Source organism: Carica papaya, chromosome 7 (assembly GCF_054855325.1).
Source record: "Carica papaya isolate Zhongbai chromosome 7, ASM5485532v1, whole genome shotgun sequence".
NCBI classification, from domain to species: Eukaryota; Viridiplantae; Streptophyta; class Magnoliopsida; order Brassicales; family Caricaceae; genus Carica; species Carica papaya.
The window spans coordinates 9,605,539-9,619,492 of NC_142315.1; the positions used below are offsets into that span (position 1 = coordinate 9,605,539).

Genomic DNA, 13,954 nt, shown 5'->3' on the forward strand with positions numbered 1-13,954 from the left:
TAACGAATAATTATTAGCAAAATTAGGAAGAAAGGGACAAAACATAGAAGCTCATATGTTTTTGTTAAGAATGTCGGGCACCAAAGTGCCCTGTAATTATGCAGCACTGTTCTATAGTACTAGTTCGGAGAAGAGATGTTTTTTCGAGCATCCATAATGGCTTGGGACGTCTCTGGCATTGTGAAGAAATGCATATGCCCAACTGGAGGGTGTAGAGATGACCGAAGCATCCATGCATGCCAAAGATGGAAAGCTCGAAGTGTGCCACTGCACAGTTTGCTTTTCTTGGGCCAGTTGCCTATGCAACAGGCCGAAGGGCCATGCTGGCCCAATAGGTATGAAATCATGCAGAGGGGCCTTCATGGAAGCTCACTAGGCCACGAGCCCAGTATGGGAACTTTCCCATGGGCTGGACAACTGGAGAGGTTGGGGTCTTTGGGAAGAACCAAGAAAGAAAAATTAATAAAAATTAGAAAAGAAATGGAAATTTGTAAAAGTTAAATTAGAAAATGGTTAAGTATAATACGAGATGGAAATTGAGTAAGGTAATTGTGATAGTGGCACTAAAATAAAAATAAAAATAAAAATAAAAATAAAAATAAAAATAAAGTAAAATTTAAATTTAGATAAAATAAATATTTAAATTAATAAAAAAGGAATAGAATTAAAAATCTAAGTAAACAAAATAACATAATTGATTATAATAAAAGTCTAAGTTAAAAAAATAATCATTGAAGTAATTAAATTATAATAATTTTACATATTAGTAAAATAAATAAGGAAAAAAAAAACATATTAAATTTAAGAAATTATTAAAGGGTTTAAAACTCAAGTAACATAGTATCTAGTTAAATCTGGTTCACTGATTTAATTGGAGGGATATTGAGATTAATTAGGGAGCCACTAGGTTTTGGGTGTAATATCGGGTTCCAATTTGAAACTGGGTTCAGTGGTCTGAGGACTTTGAATTCATTGTTATTCATGGTCCTCGAGGTCAAGGACATGGACTATAGTAATTATAGTGATAACTGATTGAGGACGACCTAAGAGTATTGAGTAAATTGTATGTATTTATATACGTTTTTATTGATCAATTAACAATAAAGATGTGTATAAATATATACAATTCACTCAATACTCTCTGGTCGTCATCAATCAATTATCACTCCGGTCGCCATAGTCCATGTCCTTGAGCCCAAGGACCATGAATAACAATCAGTTCAGAGTCCTCAAACCACTTAATCCCATTCCAAACTAGAACCCAATATCACACCTAAAGCCTAGTGACTCCCTTATTAATATCAATATCTCTTCAAAGAAATAAATGAACCGTATTTAACTAGACATTATGTTACTTATGTTTTAGACCCTTTAATAATTTCTTAAATTTATAATATATGTTTTTTTATTCTTATTTATTTTACTAGTATGTAAAATTATTTTAATTTAATTAATTTAATTATTATTTAGATTATTTGTTTTTCTTAAACTTTTATTATAGTAAATTATGTTATTTTGTTTACTTAGATTTTTAATGCTATTCTTTTTTTATTAATTTAAATATTTATTTTATCTAAATTTAAATTTTACTTAAGTTTTATTTTTATTTTTTTATTTTATTTATTTTATTTTATTTTTATTTTAATGCCACCATCACAATTATCTTACCCAATTTTCATCTCATAATACACTTAATGATTTTCCAATTTAACTTCTAGAAATTTCTATTTTTTCCCCATTTTTATTAATTTTTCATTCTTGGTTCTTCCCAAAGATCCCAACCTCTCCAACTGTTTACCAATGGAAAAGTCCCCATGCTGGGTCTCTGGCTCAGTGGGCTTCCGTGAAGGCTCCTTAGCATGATTTCATGCCAGTCGAGCCAGCATGGCCTCCTAGCTTATTGCACTAGCAACTGGCTCAAGGGAAATAGACTGTGTAGTGGCACACTGCCAGCTTTCCATCTTTGGCATTCACAGATGCCCAGATCAGCTTTACACCCTCCGGCTTGGCATATGCTTTTCTACACCATGCTAGAGAAGTTTTAAGCAATTCTGGGTGCCCAGAAAAATGTCTCTTATGTGAACTAGTACTACAGAATAGCGCTGCATAACCACAAGACACTTTAGTGTTCGAAATTCTTAAAAGAAACAAATGAACTTCTATTTTTTGTCCTTTTTTTTCCAGTTTCGCTAATAATTATTCGTCATTTAATTTATACTAAATTAATATAATAATTAAATGTTAAAAATCATAAAATTAGTAAATAAAAATCTCCAAAAAAATGCAAATGACAATCACTCACTCTATCCATTTAAAATACTGCTTAGTTTTAATTTTTGAAAGAGTTTATCATATGAAAATTAATATATAAAGGCTATTTTTTTTATAATCTAAAATATTACCCATCTTACTTATAACTGCACAAGACATAAGCTAAATCGCATGAAGGAATTGTTGAAAATTTGAAGATTCTTCTCTACAGTTTAGTATGACTATGCATGCTAAGTTAAGTGATGTTTTCAGGATAGATTCGTGTTTGTGATTTGTTTTACTACCGAAAAATAAATTCTAACATTTCTAACACGTTGTTCTAATGATTGATTATTAATTTGTAAAAAAAAAATGAAATAGAAAAGGAGTTGGAATAGAAAACAGACGCCTACTTAAACAGATGCGTCGTTCAAGTGTAGCAGCTATTGTTCTAAGTTCTGGGACTTGCCGCAATAATTTAATAGCTAATTTTCTAAATAGAAATGACCTTACGACACCAAAGAACTAAAAGAAATAAATCAGAAGAGGAAGAAATGACTCACCTCATCAAGAAGAAACAATTTCTCCTCTGACACTCACATAAAACACGTGTTCTATTCTGGTGCGTCACTCTCTCTCTCAACACTATTTTTTGCTCTCAATCTTCCCTCTCATTCACTTGTTTAGCTGGAATTTTGGGTTTGAAGAAGATGAAGATGAAGTTTTGAAGAGAAGGTAGCCTTTATCTAAATTTACCCAACCTCTCAATGGTCCAAACACATGCACGACGTCCCAAACATTGATATGTTGGATGGCCGACCACAACTGGCAAAGATGGCCAGTTTTCTTGACACCTAGCTGATCATCACAGCAACTCACCATGTGGCTTGGTCCTGGCCACAACTTGGAATGGTGAGTGGTGCAAATCAAGGCAATCAATCTTCCCCTAAATGCTAATCGTTTCCTGCGGCAAACAACTCAAATTAATTTCTTTTATTTGTATTTTATCTTTTTAATTTATTTTATTTACACACACACATATATAATATACCTACATATATATATATATACATACAACAGTTAAATATAAATGTTTATATATATATATTTTATCTAAGCATCACTATATTTCTCATAGATATATATATACACACACAAATACACATACATATGTTTATTTTCTTATTACATAATATGTAGCTAAATATATATTCCCATATATTTGTATAACACTTTTATATATTTTTATACATATATCTATATTTATTTTTGCGTGTTTATTTATAGACACATATTTGTTCATTTTTTTATACTTAATGTTTACTTATACATGCTATATAAACATTAAATAACTTTATATCCTGGTTTAATTATTCATATGCATATCTATAATCTAATTTCAGTTCACCTATATAAATGTATATTTTATTCTAGTTCTTATTATTATTTAATTTATTTAAAATAATAGCAATTTTAGAAAGTTATAATGTTCTTCAAAATATCTTAACTGAGAATACTTTTTTCTTTAAAATTGTATACATTTATTTTTCTATTTTAAAATAATTATATTTAAATTGTTAATCCATTTTTATCTCTTTTTTTTAAATTAGAGACTATATATATATTTATTTTACATTAGTAAATAAATCAAATGATCCAAAAATTTTATTAAACTAAGTATATAGTTGCATATATCTGACTATTACATTTCTTCCCTCCTTAAACAAAATTTTTCCCCAAATTTTGAAATTCTATTCCTAGTACAAATCTCTCATAGCGATGTTTAGGGACAAGTATTAGGTAGTATGAGTAACAAAAATTCAGGAGCCTTTATTGTTTGTAAGGAAATCAGAACTCCTTTTTAGGGTGTGATTATTTTGGTATACAGTTTTCAAGCATATGCCAAATGTTTTGGGTGATTTGCCAGTGACTAGACAAGTGTGTTTAAAACACACTTATCTAAAACTGGCATGGATATCTAGTTTGAAATTCACTTCTCTTTTTGTTAAATAAAATTTTATTTAATAGTTTAAATTACAGTTAGGAGGATTTTTAATTTATTAAGTTATTATATATGGAAATAGGATATTTTTATGGGTTATTGTTTACATTGGTTCTTTTATAGTTTACGGTGAGTAGGATGCATTATAAATATATTGTTTTATGGGAACATCCAAAGGTAATTCTATAGGCAGCTTATCAAACTAAACATGTTTACCCCAAATCCTAGAAAACATAAGAGTAAAAGATCATTTGGTGGGTCCTTTTCTATTGTCTTATTCCTATAAATTTTAAACACTATCTATTCGTAAGGAAATTCCCAACTAGTGTTCCTATCACCATTGTTTTATCTAGATTAGAGTACAGGTTTAATGATTAACTTCTTAACAAACTTAATTAAAACAAAGAAATACATAACACCTAAATCAATGATAACACATTCAAAAAAGCTAAAAAGAAATAGTGTACCTCTTATAATTACAGGAGTAACCCTAGTAGTAAGTTTAGTACTTTGGAACATAAGTCCCCTAATAACCTAATGACAGTGGGGATGGGGACAATACCTGGCACCCTGTAGTTCAAACATGCATTGGTGGCTTCGTAAAACGAGTACCTCATTTGATAAGGAGTGAAAACTATAGTGGGGATCACTCTAGACCTCCTAGCAACAAGACCTTGGCCATGTTGCCCTCTCCTCAGCTGGTTCCAAATCCTAACACACTTAGGCAGTAACCAACTTCCCTAAGTTGGGTAGTAACTTACTCTACTCGAAGTGCTAAGGCAAAACAAGATCAAAGTAATTCTCCACCAGACGAGGGTGGTCACCATTGAGAGTTTCATCATGACCCATAAAGGAAAGTAGATTTTGGACCACTTGAAGGAGCCACATAATTTTTATTCCAAGTAGGGGCACCTTCAGAATGTTACACAGAATTACTTCCTCATGTCATGTTGCACACAAGGAAAGAAAAACTTAGGAACTGAAATAATTAAAACATTCCTTACAAATAAAGGGTTCTAGATTATCTAATAAGATATTATCTTATTCTAAGGAAACCTAACCCTAGGTCTCAATTATATGGGATGTCCCTAGAATTTTCTCTGATAACACCTATTACATCCCGATGCCAAACTGGGCACCAATGTCTAAATGAGTGGACATAATATAAATATTTACACTGCAGCAGAACTATACATTCCATACAAAATTTACAAAAGATTGTATCCTGAGGCCAAATAGGCTATTTATATTATAAAATACAAAATAAAAGATAACTTAATTACAAAATACTAGCCTAAAGTTAAAATAAAATACAAGTTTGCTCCAAATTATTCCTCCTAAAAGAATCTAAATAGGGTTCTTCAATATTCGCTTCCAACTCTACATCTGAGGGGAGTTGGATTTTGGTGAGTTCTAATACTCAATAAGATAGGCAGTATGAAAGGCATACAAACATGCTTTGAGAACAGTTTCTTAATGTAGAGTTAAGTAAACCAATGATAAATTAATTAACAATAAATAGTCATTTCCATGCTATTCAATTTGTTCAATAACCATTTAATTATCAATAACATTCAATAACGTATTCAATGCGTTTACACAACTCACGCACATGCACCTAGGACTGGATACATTTTCTGACTCAATTTTAATACTAAATTGTTATCTTAATTTTAGTTTCACTAATTACAAACTTATACATGTAGCCACTAACACTATTTCCTTAGAGGGAGAAGGTTACCAACAAGCTAAAGGTAAGCACAATCAATTAGTAACAATAAAGATGTGAATAAATACATACAATTTACTCAGTATACTCCAATCGTAATCAATCAATTATCACTCTGGCTTATAATTTATTGCTTATTACCAGTTATTACTTACTACCAATATATTTAATAATTTTATCTTTTATCTCTCAAAAAAATTTAATGATCACATTTTTCTAGAACCCTGGAATTTTGATTAGTAAAAAAAACATCCAATTCTTAATAAACAATTATTTTTCAAGAAATAATGTTTATATATTTTTTTAAAAAAACCAATAATATATAACTAGTTTTTACTAAATTAGATTCTTTATTTCATTTAAGAATCTTAGTAAAATTCTCTTAAATAATAAGATTATAATAAATCAAAAAATAAATTCAAGATTACCTCATACTTCTTATAAATATATTTTATATATACATATTTTACAAATATAAATTGCCAACTTAAACAATACATATCATTATTGTTAGAGAATTTTTGAGATAGAAAAAGAATATATATATATCCTCTATTGTCCTTTAGTTAGTCTCTTATTAATTACAAAGAGTTTTCTTTCTCTTCTTGAAAACTTAAATTTCAAACATGAGTTTTTAAGTCTAATCATAACCTGAACAAACGAAAACTAGTTAGAGAGCCTTGTCATCCACCACCTCCACGCCGAGAGCCACTATAGATGCTGATGCCAGCACTGTAGGGATTTATGTATTACACGGTGAAAGATGGCACATGCATCCAGATTCCAATTGAAAATGGTGATCACGAGGGTTTTTAATTAAAAAACATGATCATGCACTCTGAATTTTACATATAGTCGACATAAAGTCTGAAAGATAAAACTTCCAATCTGCATAATTATTAAGCCTGAGTGATGGTTACGGAAAATTAGGGTTGTGCATTTTGTATATGATTGATGCTTGTGCGGTACTGATAGTGCCTAAAGCGACACTTGTAGCAACTAAAGCAGACACAAGAGGTGTATTCTGCATTTTGGATCTCTCGTACACCCTCTGCAAATTTCATGACTTGCCCTTTTTTGTGGAGCTCTTGTGTAGGTAATGAACTTGCCCCGATGGAATTATTATTTTGCACCAATGAGCCTTGATCTATTGTTTAGGATTACAGCAAGCTTGTATTATTTGATTTTGTACTTCAATACAAATAGGAGATGTTATAGGTATTCCTTCGGCCTATAAAAATCGTGAGATAAATGAAAATTTGAATGATTTTTTACTTCTATACAAATAGAAGATCTTGTACGCATTCCTTCTACCTATAAAAGTCATGTGACAAATGATAAATACTTAAACAAGTAAATTAAGTCATAAAGTTATATAAATAATTAATATTTTAATAGCAGTTTATTTTATCACAAAACTTAATATTTTTGAATAAAACACATTGAATTGCTAATTGCATCTCTATGCCACCGGTCCCACCTACTTAATTCCATCTTTTATATATATATATTTACATCCATTTATACATAATATAAGGACAAAATTGAGGCTAAAAATTAATTTAAAGGATAAAAATTGAGGTAAAAATAAAGAGACAACATAATGTGAAGAAAAAAAAGATGATTGTGAGCTAAGAGGAAGAGAGAACAAATTGATTATTTGAATAGAAAAGCTTCCAAGGAGGATAGATTTTTCATTTTTATCTCTAATAGACGTGTGGTGGAATAATTTTTTTATATGTATAATTATTTTTTAAAATTTTGTACAAGGTCAATAATAAGTTAAAACTAACTTAAAAATCTTACAAATGTATTAAATTAATTAAACTTACAAGTAATAAGTTAAGTTAATATTACTAAGTAAAATTTGTACGAGTGTATAATCATTTGGAAGGCTCACAAAATGCTAAATGATGTGACCATATATGTAACGGCCCCGGAAATATTAAAATGAAATGAGTATTTAAATATATCAAATGCGGAAGCGAGATCAAAATTTCAGTTAACATCCCTTACACGAAAAACCAGAAACGTACTTAAAATATAAAAGATTAAACTAACTAAGAGAGAAACTCGAAAATAAAACTATGAGTATGACTACAGAGTCTCTAGGTATCCCCTTCGTCGTCCTCCTGCGGAACGGGCTCGGGAACCATGTCTTCCTGATCTGAAATGGTTAAATAAGGAGTGAGCTACACTAGCCCAGTAAGAACATCACGATATCTCACCGTCACGGAGGTAAAGGTGGGTAGAAAAACACAAAAAGACCAATGGAGCATAATTTACAATAAACTCGTTTATTAACATGAAAACCTTTACCATCCACTTACCTTGGTGGAATTTATGAAAACAATATGAGAAAAACAATAACATCATCATAATCATTGAATAATCTAAGCTGTAAAACATAACACTTATCACGCCTCTTGTAATTCAATCATTGTACAACATATCTTTTTCTCATTTACCAGCCTACTAGTATCCGTGGGGGTCCATAGGGGTTCCGCTACCCGTTAACCTTTAACATTCATAATCAGTTTCCAGGACCGTCCCCATACCCCGTCCGGTATGGGCGCCAAAACCATAAACCTCAATACCCCGTCCGGTATGAGGGTGAAACGGGCCGTCCCCATACCCCGTCCGGTATGGGCGCCAAAACCATAAACCTCAATACCCCGTCCGGTATGAGGGTGAAACGGGCCGTCCCCATACCCCGTCCGGTATGGGCGCCAAAACCATAAGATCTCCATACCCCGTCCGGCATGTGAGACCACAATCCCGGTAGGGTTCCCTACGGACCCGGTCCGTCCACCATCTCCCAGGATATCTAGTCAGGCTGACCCCATCATACAATTATCAATCTATACAATGTTTCATTTCCCTTTTTCCTCAATAAGCATCATCAATTCACATTTAAACAAGCAAATCGTAATTCATGCCGAACAGACAACATAACGTATCAGTTCTTCAGTCATTCAACCCATAATTAATAAAACAGTAATATATGCATTCGAAACTATAAAATGAACACATCAAACCCCATAATGCATTTAAAGCTGTAAAACAGGCCAAATAACAGTAAATCATCAATCACACTAGACTCGGGCTCCATTAGCAACCTTAAGCAATTTCACACATGCGTTAATTCAAGAAATACCATTTTATCATTTTGAACTTTAATACCGTGATAGGAAATAGGGTGAGGGGTCCTTACTTGTTTTCGAGATCCGAATACGATTCACAGTGCGCCTGCAGGCCGTCCCTAATTTTCCCTGAATTTTTCCCGGGGAACTGAAACACACTAACAGTACCTGCACGTGTTCCAAAAAAAATCCAAATTAGGCCCAGGGCCCCTTTCGGACCAAATCGCAACTCCGGCACGGCGGCTCCGCCGTGCTCCGGCGACGGCGCCGCCGCTGGCGGCGGCGAGTCGCCTCGGGTTGATTGTTTTCGGCCGTTTTCGGCCGAATTCGGCCACACTCGCATTGGTCCTTGTCAGAAAACAACCCTAGGGCCCTCGGGGGGCCAAAAAATCACGGGAAAAACGGAGCTTACCGGCGGCGGCGCTCTCGGGTGCAGCGGCTCTCCGGCGAGGTTCGTGTTTTGGTGATTCGGCTCCGGTCAACCTGTAGAGAAAAGAATGGTGATCACGGTGATATAAAAATTGCATCGAACGGAGGCCGGGAAGGGCCTCGTCGGAGGCAAAAACCGAGAGGGGGCGCGGCGGCGCCGCTGGGCTTCGGCCGCGTATTCCGGCCGTTTGGCCGGGATTTCGGCCTCGATTTGGCCATAGGAGGAATCAGCGGGGAAAAACGAGTCGGGGGTATGAAATTTACCTCAATCGGCGGTCGGAAATTTCCCCGGTGCGGCGGCGAGTGGCGGCGGGTGGCGGCGGTCGGCCTCTGGTTCGTCTTCTCCGGCGAGCGGCTGGCGGCTAGGGTTTTTGGTCTGGTGTGGAGGTTCTATTTATAACCCCTTGCCTTTTGATCACAGCCGTTCATTTCGTTTTAATCTGGGCCGTTCGTTTTTGATTGAATCTGGGCCGTCCGTGCGTTTGAATCTGGGCCGTCCGATCGCGTGATTGATCTGGGCCGTCGGATCGCACCCACGCGGATCGCCAATGTGGCTCCTTTCGGAGTGACGCGATCTTGCCACGTGGCAGGCCCTGGTTGGCCGGGACTGCTGACGTGGCTGCTGACGCGGCTGCTGATGTGGCTGCTGACGTGGCCCCCCCCTTTTTTTTTTTTTTTTTTTTTTTTTTTTTCCTCCTCCTTTCCGGGTGCTACAATATAAACCTTTTATAACAGTCTGCTATATATTTTACTATATATTTGGTTTAATAAAATTTTTTAATTATCTGATTTATTTATTAATATAAAATAAATAAACATATATATATATATTCTTTAATTTAAATAAAGAGAAATAAAAATGGATTAACAATTTAAATACAAATGTTCTAAAATAGGAAAATAAATCTATACAATTTCAAAGAAAGAGATATTCTCAATTAAGGTATTTTAATAAAAATTATAACTTTCTAAAATTAAATAAATTAAATAATAATAAGAACTAGAGTAAAATACACAACTAAAATTAAATTATAGATATGTGTATGAATAATTAAACCTACATATAAATTTATTTAGTTTATATAGCATATGTAAGTAAACATTAAGTATAAATAAATGAACAAATATCTGTGTATAAATAAATACGTAAAAATATATAAAATTCTTATCCATATAGATATGTATATGTAATAAAAAAATAAACATATATATATATGTGTATTTGTGTGTGTATATATATCTCTAATAAATATAGTGATGCCTGGATAAAATATATATACATAAATTTATATTCAACTATTGTATGCATATATATATATATATGTAAGTATATTATATATGTGTGCGTAAATAAAATAAACTTCAAGAAATAAAATACAAATAAAAGAAATTAATTTGGTAGCTTCCCGCTGCAAATGATTAGCACTCAGGGGCAGATTGGTTGCCCCTGATTTGACACCATTCACCGTTTAAAGCTATGACCAGGACCGAGCCATATGGTGAGCTCCTATGATGACCAGCTAGGTGTCAAGAAAACTTGCCACCTTTGCCAGTTGTGGTCGGCCATCCAACATATCAATGGCTAGGACGCCGTGCATGTGTTTAGACGGTTGAGATGTTGGGTAAATTTAGATAAACGCTTCCTTCTCCTCACAAGATCGTCTTCATCTTCTTCAAACCCAAAATTCCAGTTAAACAAGTGAGTGAGAGGGCATGTTTTGTGTGTGTATTAGAGTAGAAATCGCTTTCTCTTGATGAAGTGAGTCGTTTTTTAGTGCCCTAAGACTATTTTTATTTAAAAGATTAATTTTTAAATTATTGCTGCAAATCTCAGAACGAAAAATAATAGTTAGTTCATTGAAAGACACCTTTGTTTAGATAAACATCTGTTTTCTATTCCAATTTTTTTTATGTTTCTTTGTTTTTTACAAATTCATACAACATATTATGAATATTAGAATTTATTTTAAACAATAAAACAAATGATAAACCCGAATCTAACCTGAAAACATCAATCAACCACGGTCACACTTAGTTGCAGAGAAGAACACTCGAGATTTCAACAATTCTTTCATGCAATTTAGCTTTTATCTCCTGCATTTATCAGATAATATGGGTGATATTTCCAGTTATACAAAAAAATGGCCTTCATGAATTAATTTACATATGGTAAACTCTTTCAAAAATTAAAATTAAGTGACATTTTAAATGGATAGAGTGAATGAGTGTCATTTGCATTTTTGTGGTAATTTTTATTTATTAATTTATGAATTTTAACATTTAATTATTATATTGATTTAGTAGCAATTAAATGATGAATAATTATTAGCAAAACTAGGAAGAAAGGGACGAAAAACATAAGCTCATCTATTTTTGTTCAGAAAATCGAGGACCAAAGTTCCTTAAGATTATGCAACATTACTCTACAATATTGGTTAGCGGAAGAGACTTTTTTCTGGGCACCTATAATGGTTTGAGACGTCTCTGACATGGTGTAGAAATGCATATGCAAAGCCGGAGCATGCAGATATGATCCGTGCATTTGTGAATGCCAAAGATGGAAAGCTGGTACTGTGCAACTGCACAAAGTTTGTTTCCTTTGGGCCAGTTGCTTGTGCAACAGACCAGCGGGTCGTGCTGGCCCGATATTCATGAAAACATGCCGAGGCGCCTTCACAGAATCCCACTGGGTGACGAACCCAGCAATGGGACTTTCCCATAGGCGAGAGAGTTGGAAAGGTTGGTGTCTTTGGGAAGAACCAAGAAAGAAAAATTAATAAAAATGGAGAAAAATGGAAATTTGTAAAAGTTAAATTGGAAAATGGTTAAGTGTAATATGAGATGGAAATTGGGTAAGGTAATTGTGATGGTGGTATTAAAATAAAAATAAAACTTAATTAAAATTTAAATTAAGTTAAAAAAATATTTAAAGTAATAAAAAAGAATAGAATTAAAAATCTAAGTAAATAAAATAACGTAATTAACTATAATAAAAGTCTAAGTAAAATAAATAATTTAAATAACAAATGAAGTAATTAAATTATAATAATTTTACATATTTATAAAATAAATTGAAATAAAAAATATATATTAAATTTAATAAATTATTAAAGGGTCTAAAACATAAATAAAATAATATACAGTTAAATTTGGTACACTGATTTCCTTGGATGGATATTGAATTTAATAAGGGAGCCAATAGGCTTTGGTTGTGATAGTGAATTCTAGTTTGGAACCAGGTTTAGTGGTGTGAAGACTCTAAATTGATTGCTCTCAAGGACATAGATGATGACAACTAGAGGGATAACTTATTGATGATGACTAAAGAGTACTAAGTGAATTGTATATATTTATTCATGTCTTTATTATTATTAATTGATTGTGCTTCTACTTTTAACTAGTTGGTAACTTGTATCCTTTATGGAAATAGTATTAGTAAAAGCGTGCTTAGATTTGTTAAAATATCACTCATTTTACTTAATAAATGCACGAGATAAAAGTTACACGAGACAAAAGTTAAATTGCATGAAGGAATTGTTGAAAATTTGAAGATTTTTCTCTTTAACTCAATGTGACTGTGCATGCATAGTTGAGTGATGTTTTTAGATTAGATTCGGATTTGTGATTTATTTTACTGCTGGAAAATAAATTTTACCATTCATAACATGCTGTCCTAATGATTGATTAAGAATTTGTAAAATAAAAATGAAACAAAAAAAAAATTGGAATAGAAAATAGACACCTACTTGAATAGAGTTGTTTTTTAGGTGCAGCAGCTACTATACTTAGTTGTGGGACTTGCAGCAATAATTTAAGAGCTAATTTTTTAAATAAAAATAGTTTTAGGATACCAAAAAATTAAAAAGAACAAATTAAAAGAGGAAGAAATGACTCACCTCTTATCAAGAAGAAGTAATTTCTCCTCTTATAGGCACACAAAACACGCATTCTATTCTGGTGCATCACTCTCTCCCTCTCTTTATACTTTTTTTTGCTATGAACTTCCCCACTCACTCATTTGTGTAACTGGAATTTTGGGTTTGAAGATGATGAAGACGAAGTTGTGAAGAGAAGGAAGCTTTTAACTGAATTTAACTCATCATCCGACTGTCCAAACACATGCACGGCATCACAACCATTGATATATTGTATGGCGGACCACAACTGGCAAAGATCGCCAGTTTTAATGACACCTAGCAGGTCATCATAGCAGCTAACCACGGGGTTTGGTCCTGACCACAAGTTGGAACCGTGAGTTGTGTCAAATCAAGGGCAACCAATCTGCCCTTGAGTGCTGATCATTTCCAACGCCAAACTATTCAAATTAATTCTTTTTATTTGAATTTTATTTTTTAAAAATTTATTTTATTTACACACATATATATAATATACCTATATATA

At 32.8% G+C, this 13,954-nt stretch overlaps 4 long non-coding RNA genes across 4 annotated transcripts; 1 reads left to right on the top strand and 3 right to left on the bottom strand.

Moving 5' to 3' along the window:
* Positions 1 to 1,695: 1,695 nt before the first annotated feature.
* LOC148252937 (uncharacterized) lies at positions 1,696 to 2,964 on the bottom strand. The gene is made up of 2 exons (XR_015813510.1): positions 2,814 to 2,964; positions 1,696 to 2,102 (listed from the first exon to the last, which is right to left on the bottom strand). It is a non-coding gene; the product is annotated as an uncharacterized LOC148252937 (long non-coding RNA).
* LOC148252938 (uncharacterized) lies at positions 2,096 to 3,367 on the top strand. The gene is made up of 2 exons (XR_015813511.1): positions 2,096 to 2,872; positions 2,958 to 3,367. It is a non-coding gene; the product is annotated as an uncharacterized LOC148252938 (long non-coding RNA).
* A 4,559-nt stretch (positions 3,368 to 7,926) lies between these two features.
* Positions 7,927 to 10,205, bottom strand: LOC148252939 (uncharacterized). Its single transcript, XR_015813607.1, has 2 exons — positions 9,537 to 10,205; positions 7,927 to 9,292 (listed from the first exon to the last, which is right to left on the bottom strand). It is a non-coding gene; the product is annotated as an uncharacterized LOC148252939 (long non-coding RNA).
* Positions 10,206 to 10,873: 668 nt separating this feature from the next.
* On the bottom strand, positions 10,874 to 13,695 carry LOC148252940 (uncharacterized). The gene is made up of 3 exons (XR_015813606.1): positions 13,450 to 13,695; positions 11,556 to 11,647; positions 10,874 to 11,224 (listed from the first exon to the last, which is right to left on the bottom strand). It is a non-coding gene; the product is annotated as an uncharacterized LOC148252940 (long non-coding RNA).
* Between the last annotated feature and the right edge of the window lie 259 nt (positions 13,696 to 13,954).